The following is a 9,987-nucleotide window of genomic DNA, read 5'->3' on the forward strand; positions in this document are numbered from 1 at the left end:
CCAGCAGCTGCTCCAAAATTTGCTGCGAGGTAAAGGGATCCATAGGGCTTCTGAAATAGAATTTTATTTAAGGAGATTTGTTCCAGATAGAGGAATAGAAGCATTGTTTCTCCGGGCTGGTACTAAGGTGTTACGGATTGGAGCACCATATGCAGTTATTGAGCACCATGGCACGCAAAGGTGCCCCGTGTGCCCTGCATCTTCAAAAGAATCATGTGAATAAGATTCCTTACATAGACTCAACGACAAAAACCTAAATGATATAAAGACTCAAACAACCTAACCGAAATTAGAACGACATTTATTCTAACAAACTGCACCATCCAAACTTCAAACTCACATGACACGAACAAAAACATTCGGGTGAAGCGGCATCAACCAAAAATCACTCAAATTAACAGACACGAACGACATGTAAACTCCGTCGGAACTCCAAGCATGGTCCTTGAGGAACTCAACTTGTTCAAAACAGAAGAACTGCAAGAAGATTGCGCCATCATGACCAACAAATATACGGAACGTCCTACGATCAAACAACGTCAGTAGAAAATGCCCGACAACCTCCGCCCTGTTTGGACGGCTCGTGAATAACAGCACACGGATCAGCTTTGTACGCTGAACCACACGAACTTCCTTGCAACAAGAAAAAATCTTTCCCATATCGCTCCACAACTTTCTCACCAAGAAGTACTAAAAAGCTACAGGAACTGGTTTCTACTCTGCGTACTGTTATAATATGAAAAGAAGGAAAAGGCATACACACCTTTATATAGAGATAGGATGCTAATTGCCATCAAGTACCCGTGTGGCCAGTAGTGAATTCCCATTATTCCATACTAATTAGCCATTTCAAATACAGTTTTAATTACAATTATGAGCACAAATTAAATAACTTCGGTTTCATCTCAATAAATTCACGTACTAATAAAAAATTAAATTGCAAAAATAATAAACCAATATTTCACTTTATTCCAACATAATCAATAATAATAAAATTATTAAAATATTACAAAACGCTTATATTAACTTCATTAGACAAATGACTTTAAAACCGCTACTCGGCGTCATTGTTCGTATCCACAAAATAAGACCTACTCTCACATATTTTCCCCTCCAACCAATCATCCAAATATGACGCTGAAGAAATGAATTTAGTTTCACAAACAGAACGATTCACTTCACGTAACACAGCAAGTGCACTTCCACACATATCTTTAACAGCTTGGTGAACAAATTCCATATCATCAATAACCATACCCCAGCCTTTCTTCAACAATTTCATACCCTTAGCTTGTCTCTCTTCTGAATTCTTAACCACAACCAGTTCTTTCTCTAAATTATATTTGCATAACTCATTCTTCATCTTTTCAAATTTATATCTCACCTTCAACACATCAACCAAAGCAAAGCAACTGCTGCTGACTCCTCTGCATCAGCTATATTGTTTGCTAACTGCCCAATAGCTTGCTCTAATTTACCAGATGTATTTTCTTTATTTATCCTGATAAGAGTCCTTACAATGCATTCAAACATTCTTCCACGCAACAAAATACTATACTCTGCTTTTCTACCACCAAGCTTTTTAATAACTTCGTCCAACAAAATCTTTCGTGGAATGCGAATTACAAAACGATTATCTACATCATAAAAAATTCATATTTTCCATACGTTATCTACAAAATATATGCAACTACACAAATGAAACATACATAATTAAACAAATAAATTTATATTACATGTTTCAACACCATCCATTCACGCTAACTTTATTCGAACAACAAACCTACAATACACAATAAATTTCAACAAATTTAACATACAACTATTACTCATTATTCAAAAAAATAAAGAATTAAAGACAACAAAGTTTAAGAAATATAATCGTACCTACAACCAACACAACTAAAAAAGAATTAAGTCCACCTCACAAACTAAGAACTGCATACACCAACATCGAAACAAACACAAAGGATGGTATATATATAGAGCAAGTAAGCTACTAACGTCCCTCTACTTATAACTACTGTTCATAAATACAAAGGTCAACAAAGTTACAAATGCTAATGCAAAACTTACAGCCATTCCTATCCTAGATAAATACCAAATTAATGCCTCACTAAAAACGTTCAACATACACATCAATACACAAAAAATGCTGACGCAAAAGTATTAATACCTAAACAAGCACATATCAACCCAATTACAATATTACACACAAATTACAAAATTACTACTATGTGGCCCATAACACCCCAAATTTTCCAAAAAATAAAACAAAAAAATTGCATCAAAATAAAGATCGCAAACCACAAGAAAATAATTAATGTAATACAACTATATCTTAAGCGATTACGATCCTACATAAATATACAGAATTAAACCCTCACTAAAAACGTTCAGCATACACATCAATACACAAAAAATGTTGCTGCAAAAGTATTAATACCTATACAGGCCCCTATCAGCCTAATTTAAATATTACACACAAATAAGAAATTTACTATTATGTGGCCCATAACACCAGAAATTTTTCAAAAAAAATAAAATAAATAAAATGCAACAAAATAAAGATCGCAAACCATAAGAAAATAATTACTGTTATACAAATATATCAATAATAATTTCATCCTAAATTCATAATAGATAGGTGCAGCAACGCACGCCTTTCATGATCTCGTTATTCTTTTAAGGATGGAGTACCTAATAAGCTAGGAGATCCAGGAATACCAACTATACCATGTTCCATCAAAAGTAACTATGTGAAAACTGCTTTATGTGATCTAGGAGCTGGTGTTAGTGTTATTCCTTTCTCTTTATACAAAAGATTTGAGTTCAATAGACTCATAACTATTGAAATTTCATTTCAAATGGATCACAAATCAACTGCCATACCTATTGGTATTTGTGAGGATGTACCCGTTGTTATTGCAAATGTTACTATCTTGACGAACTTTGTTATACTTGATATGCCCGAGGATGAGAACATGTCAAATACCCTTGGTAGACATTTCTAAAATACTGTAGGGTTGTTATTGATTGTAACGAAATCAAGGTCACTTTTCACGTCAATGGTAAAGAACATATGGTGCATTTTCCGAGGAAACAAATTCAAGTGAATGGTGTTAATGTTATTGAAAAATCTCCAACTATCACCAATGGAAGTTTTCAACTACCTCTAGCTACTACCAAAAATAAATATGAGATACTTTTTGTTGGGGATATGCACATCCCCATTGAGGTAACTTAGTGTTTTATCAAAATTCTTCGGGATCGTGCTAATTGGAAGTGGTTGTTAATAAGACTTGATCAACCTTGTTAATGAATCATTTTCAAGAGGCATGAGGTCGATGAATTTAGTAGGCACAACTCTGTGTACCCATTTTATTTTTTCTGTTCTTTTATTTAAATGCAATAAATGTCATGATTATCTTTTTTTTATTTTTTTCGTGCTATAAAAAAGAGCCCAAAAATGAAAGATATCCAAATGACTTGAAATTTTCACACAATTTTTTCTGAATATTTGAGAATATTTGGCACTAAAACCACTGCACGGAGTGTCCTAGGTGGCCACTAGACACCAGGGCGCTCCACCACCGCCAAGCGCGACCAGGTGTATAGTGGGCCACTCGGGGGCCCCTCACTTATTCCTTCACCTCACTGTCTCCCTTAACTCGACAAAAAAAATCTCTGTAGCTCTCTCTCTCTCTCTCGTGTTCTTGCTCTCAAACCCATCGATTTCGATCTCTTTGCTCGAAACTCTGTTACTGAAACTATTTAGGGGGATTGCTCCTTTGTATGTAACTCCCCCACTCCTCCAATTAGTTTTTCCTTTAGTGGTTTATCTTAGAAGTAATAAGCTACTCTAGGTGCTGCTGTAGATGAGCTTGCATGCTGAATTCTTGAATTTCCAAGTAGTTTGAATGCTTGTTTTAGGCTCTAGGCGTCCTTATGAGTAGTTTCTGTCATTCTTGTGAAGTTTTATTAACTTTAGTTTGTGACCCAAAAAAATTCAGAAATTTGTTCTTGAAAAAATGAACCTCTTGAGGAGGAGTTCATCCAAGAAGAATGCCAAGGGGGCTGTTGGTGAATCTTCTGCTGCTGGACTCAACACCCCGCGCTTGACGGAGGTCCGGCCGTGAGAATGGCCACACACTCCCTTCATGGAACAAGCCGGATTCCACCATGAGTTTGCACAATTGATGGCAAATGTTGGGTTGACTAACTTCATCATAGATGAGTGTGACCAATACCATACCCTCACTAATTCTTTTGTTCAAAATTTCTATTTTCTAAATAGGCATGATCCACCTTCAGTGTGGTTTAATCTATATGTTGAAACCCCCCAAATGTCGCTTACTGAATTTTGTGAGATATGTTTAGTTCCCTCTCATGGGGAGTTAAGAGAACCTTTGAGGATTTCCTGTTCACTTTAACAGTCGGTGAGACAAAAGGCCTGTCAAAAGCCACTGCCACTGGCCTGCAGTTTCCTTCAGTGCATTACTTTGCTTTATTTATCATGAAGTGTGTAACTTCTAGGGAGAAGGGTAGTATACTTAGCACTCCCGACCTTGCCATTGTACGTCGAGCAATCCATAACAATCACACCTTTAATTTGGGAGCTATTATTGCTCGGCGTTTACACGCTAATAGATCTAAGGGTAAAATCTACGATGGTATTTATGCCACTCGCTTAGCGGAACACTTTAACATCCCTTTTTGTCATGATGACTATGTTTTACCACGAGCTTATCTAGATCGCCAGTCTATGGTTGATCACCAATTTATTGTCAGTTATGATTCCTTGGGTAACATTCCTTATAACTTAGTTTTTAGTGAGGTTACCCGTGATATTATTTCGCTGCCTGCACCTGCTTTGTTTGATTCCATTACGAGGAACAAATACATGATCATGCCTGAAGACATTATTGCCTACCGGAAGGAGCCCCGGGAGTGGGACTCTCTGGTGCCACCACCTAAACACTTCGAAATGAGGTCTGACGGATACTACCGGTGGTAATTACCAAGCTAGGTCAAAAGCCTAAGCTTGGGGGAGTATGTGTTTCGACCGACTTTACATTCATGCTTACATATTCTAGTTGTCGGTGTTCACACTCTTGCACTATATTATCCATGTTAGATTTATTCTCTTGCTTTCTTCTTGTGTGTTTGAAAAACTTGTAGAAAATCCAAAAAATATTTCTCCTTTATTTTTAGTTTTTCTTTCTAGCATAATTTAGTTGTAGTATTAAAAGAAAACCCAGAAGTATTTCTCTTTTTTTCTTATACTTTTTGGTATCTTACCCGTGCAAATAGTTTTCTCGTTTTAGTTTTACCTTCTTTAATTAGCTTTCTTCTAGAAAAAACTAAAAACTCCGAAAATATTTTAGTGTGTTCCACTGAATTTCTTTTCCCTTTATTGTGTTACACCCAAGGGGAAGACCACGATGAAAATGTTGAGTGGCTCTCATATACATTGTTATTGATCTAATAAAGAGCCCAGGCTACCTTGTATTTGCCTTTTGAATAAAATGTGTAGATTCCAGCTTCGTCCACGACACTCTTGCATTATTATTATTTTCATATCATTCGGTCATGCAAGTGAAGGCAATAATGCCGGCACTTGATGAAGTGACTATGGAAGAGAGAAGCGGGTATGAACTCAACTTGTTTTTGTTTTTGTAAATATGCTTAGACCATTATCCATGATTTAGCGTATTATGACCAAACATGTTTGCAATGACAATTAGAGATTATAGTTGTTCATGGCATGCTTAAGTAGCTAGGAGTGGATAATGATTTATCTTGGATGTCAACATGCATTAAAATGGTTGTGATGTAGTATGATGATATGGTATCCTCCTCCAAATGTTCGAGTGGCTTGACTTGGCACATGTCCACGCATGTAGTTGAATCAAAACCAACATAGCCTCCATGATATTTATGTTCATGGTATTTATATCTTACTCATGCTAGTATGCAATGATAATTATTCATAAAGCATGTTCATGACCGTTTTCGCTCTCTAGTTGGTCGCTTCCCAACCTATTTGCTAGCCATCACCTGTACTAAGCGGGTATACTTCTTGTGCATCAAAATCCTTGAAACAAAGTTATTCCAGATGAATCTAGTACATCTACCTATATGCGGTATTGATAACCCACAAGTGTAGGGGATCGCAATAGTTTTCGAGGGTAGAGTATTCAACCCAAATTTATTGATTCGCCACAAGGGGAAGCGAAAGAATATTCTCAAGTATTAGAAGCTGAGTTTGTCAGATTCAACCACACCTGAAAGATTAGTGTCTGCAAGCAAAGTATCAGTAGCAAAGTAGTATGATAGCAACGGTGTCAGAAAAGATCTATTGACGGTAGACTATTCCTAACTGTTGTATCAATGGCGCCAGTAAGTTGCACGTGGACGGGGAACTATACTTCCCCGGCAACAGTGTCGAAAAAGGGTCTTGCAACAAGTAATAGCAAAGTAGCAAGGAACAGCAGTAGCAGCAGAGTAACAGCAGCAGCAGTAACAGCAGTAGCGACAACAGTAGCAGCAAAGTGGCCCAGTCCATTTTGTAGCAAGGGACAAGCCTCGACAAAGTAACATAGCAAGGACCAGTAGTAAAAGACTCGTAGGCAGTGGATCTGTGATGGATGAGTATGAAGGATGTGATTCATCATGTAACAGCTATAACACGGAGAGATATGTAACTAGCTCCCGTTCCTCAATCTAATGTAGGCATGTATTCCGTATGTAGTCATACGTGCTTAGGGAAAAGAACTTTCATGACATGTATTGTCCATCCCTCCCGTGGCAGCGGGGTCCTAATGGAAACTATGGGATATTAAGGTTCTCCTTTTAATAAAGAACCGGACCAACGCATTAACACTTGGTGAATACATGAACTCCTCATACTATGGTCATCTCTGGGAGTGGTTCCGGCTATTGTCACTCCGGGGTTGCCGGGTCATAACACATAGTAGGTGACTACAACTTGCAAGATAGGATCTAAAACACACATATATTGGCGACAACATAATAGGTTCAGATCTGAAAGCATGGCACTCGGGCCCTAGTGACAAGCATTAAGCATGGCAAAGTAGTAGCAACATCAATCTCAGAACATAGTGGACACTAGGGATCAATCCCCGTCAAAACTAACTCGATTACATGATAGATCTCATCCAACTCATCACCGTCCAGCAAGCCTACGATGAGATTACTCACGAATGATGAAGAGCATCATGGAATTGTCGACGGAGGAAGGTTGATGATGACGATGGCGACAATTTCCCCTCTCCGGAGGCCAAAACGGACTCCAGATCTGCCCTCTAGATGAAGAACAGGGGGTCGCGGCGCCTCCGTATCGCAAACGCGATGAATCCTTCTCTCTGATTTTTTCCGGGCGAGACGGAAGATATAGAGCTGAGTTTGGGGGCGGTGGTGCCACGTGGGCCCCACAAGCCCTCACGGCGCGGCCAGGGGGGTGGTCGCGGCCTGTGGGCTTGTGGCCCACTGGCACACCTCCTCCGGTGGATCTTTGCGCAGGTATTTTTCTTTTATTCCAGAAAAATTCTCCGTAAATTCTCAGGACATTCCGAGAACTTTTATTTCTGCACAAAAACAACACCATGGCAATTCTGCTGAAAACAGCGTCAGTCCGAGTTAGTTCCATTCAAATCATGCAAATTAGAGTCCATAACAAGGACAAAAGAGTTTGGAAAAGTAGATACGACGGAGACGTATCAGGTATTACCCTGTCGTTCCAAGTAAATTTGCATGTGCCACCTCTAATATTTCAAATGAACTTTTGTTTTGTGTGCCTAGACGCTCATGGAGTGACAGGGGGCGGTCAGTATCTTCCATGCTAAGCGGGTTATTCTTATGATGAGTGTTTACTCAGTCGTCCTTGCACGAGAGGGGATCGTAAAAAGGGACTCCCAATCCCAAAATCATAAATCGCAAATAACTAAACAAAACTCCCCCTTGATTGTTGTTGGTATGGATGATGGCCATGGATTCAGTTAGTCGTGGAGTGTGTTTGTTGGTGGAGGGGGAGTAAACCTTTACTTTTACCACTTGGGAACCTCCGCTAATTTGTTTAGCATGGAAGATACCGTTAACTCCTGGTCGTAATGTTAACAGGAAGGGTGTACCTCCCAAAATAATTTATCTCTAATTTTCACTTTTGAGCTCTAGCGCCACTGCAAATCCCTGCTTCCCTGTGTGAAGGGACTTTCTATTTACTTTCTTGTTTTTTTTTGACCGGCTACTGTAGGGAAAACCCCCCACAGCCATTTTCCTTTATTCCCATAAATGAGAGCAGTATGTACAAGAGGAGATTTAGAATGTACAAGGGGAATAAGAGCAAAGGATTACAAACCTCAAGGAGGCAAAAAGGAAATCCATTTAAGGAGATCATCCCTGAAACTAGCCTTAATTCTATGAGCTAACAGAGAAATATCCTGAATGAATCCAGATCTCCATTTTCTGAACTTTGGCTGCTCCTGGTTGAAGACCTTTGCATTTCTGATAATCCAGATGTTCCAACATGCGGTGAAAACCACCTCAGCAAAGAAAGGGTTATGAAAGTCCTTTCTAGCCGCAACAGCAGCACTCCACATAGATGAACCCTGCCATGTGATCTGCAGGTAATTCCAGACCCTGGTACTGAAAAGACAGTTGAAGAATAAATGATCTTTGTTCTCCTTGACTCGAGCGTGGCATAGAACACAAAGGTTGGAATCAGAGACCTTCCAGTGACGCCATTCTAGTATATCTTGAGTGTTTAGCCTGTCCATGATGAGAATCCAGGCAAACATCTTAATCTTCATAGTACAACAGCTTCTCCAGATCCAGTTAAGTAAAGGGTTTGGTACAATGCTGGTGTGAATATGAGCATAGTATCTCTTGGCTGTGTAGACCTTAGCATCCTTTCCCCATACCCATCTGTCAGAGGCCTGATGATTAAGATCCAGGTCCTGAAGCAAAGATTGGACCGAAAGCAGTTCCTGATAAACTTGAGCAGACAGTGGTAAGTGAAACATGGAGAGCATGTTGTCATCATAAAAGGCAGTAAAGACCTCTTGAGCTGTGCAGAAAGGGTCAACGACAAAAGAGAACAGTCTTTGGAATCTGGCCGCCAGTGGCATAATGGAGTTTCCAATCAACGAGGAGTCAGACCAAAACAGAAAGGAATCACCCTTGTTTGGCAGGACATATGTAACTCATCTGAATTTGTCAAGCCGTTTATAGATATCCTTCCACCAAAAGGAACCACAAAGTGCAGTTCCCTGAGGTACAGTGTTATGATAATAAGTGTTCCAAATCAGATGAACCCAAGGGATATCAGCATGATTGAGGAACTTATCAGCATGTTTGAGCAGGAGTGCTTCATTCTGTACTGCTAGGTTCATAATCCCTAGCCCCCCTTTATTTTTAGGCTTGCACACCAGAGGCCAAGCAGCAAGAGAGGGTGCATGATCATTCCCATTTCTTCTCCATAGACATTGCCTTTGAATCCTCTCCAACTACTTCAGTATACCTGGTGGGATATCCAGACTGCATAGAAAGAAGATAGGTACAGAAGACAGGGCTGAGTTTAAATACTGCAGCCTTCCCCCCTGAGCAAGAAAAGATGAACTAGCACTGAGTCTTCTTTCCATGTTATCAACCAGAGGCATGAGATCAATGATTCTTGGTTTAGTTGTCCCAACAGGAAGGCCAAGATATGTGAAGGGTAAAGATCCCACTCTGCAACCAATGGAGCCTGCCAGATCCTGTAGATGCTGAGGAGAAGTGTTAACAGGTAGAAGTGCATATTTGTGGTAATTCACCTGTAATCCACTGGACTGGGAGAAAAGAAAGAGCATTTTCTTGAACTGCAATAACTGGGATTTATCAGCAGGTAAGATGATAAGAGTATCATCAGCATATTGCACTATAGGGTAATCCTTATCATGACAAGGTATAGGCAGCTGTATCAGCCTC

Source organism: Hordeum vulgare, chromosome 7H, assembly GCF_904849725.1.
Source record: "Hordeum vulgare subsp. vulgare chromosome 7H, MorexV3_pseudomolecules_assembly, whole genome shotgun sequence".
In the NCBI taxonomy this organism is placed as follows: domain Eukaryota; kingdom Viridiplantae; phylum Streptophyta; class Magnoliopsida; order Poales; family Poaceae; genus Hordeum; species Hordeum vulgare.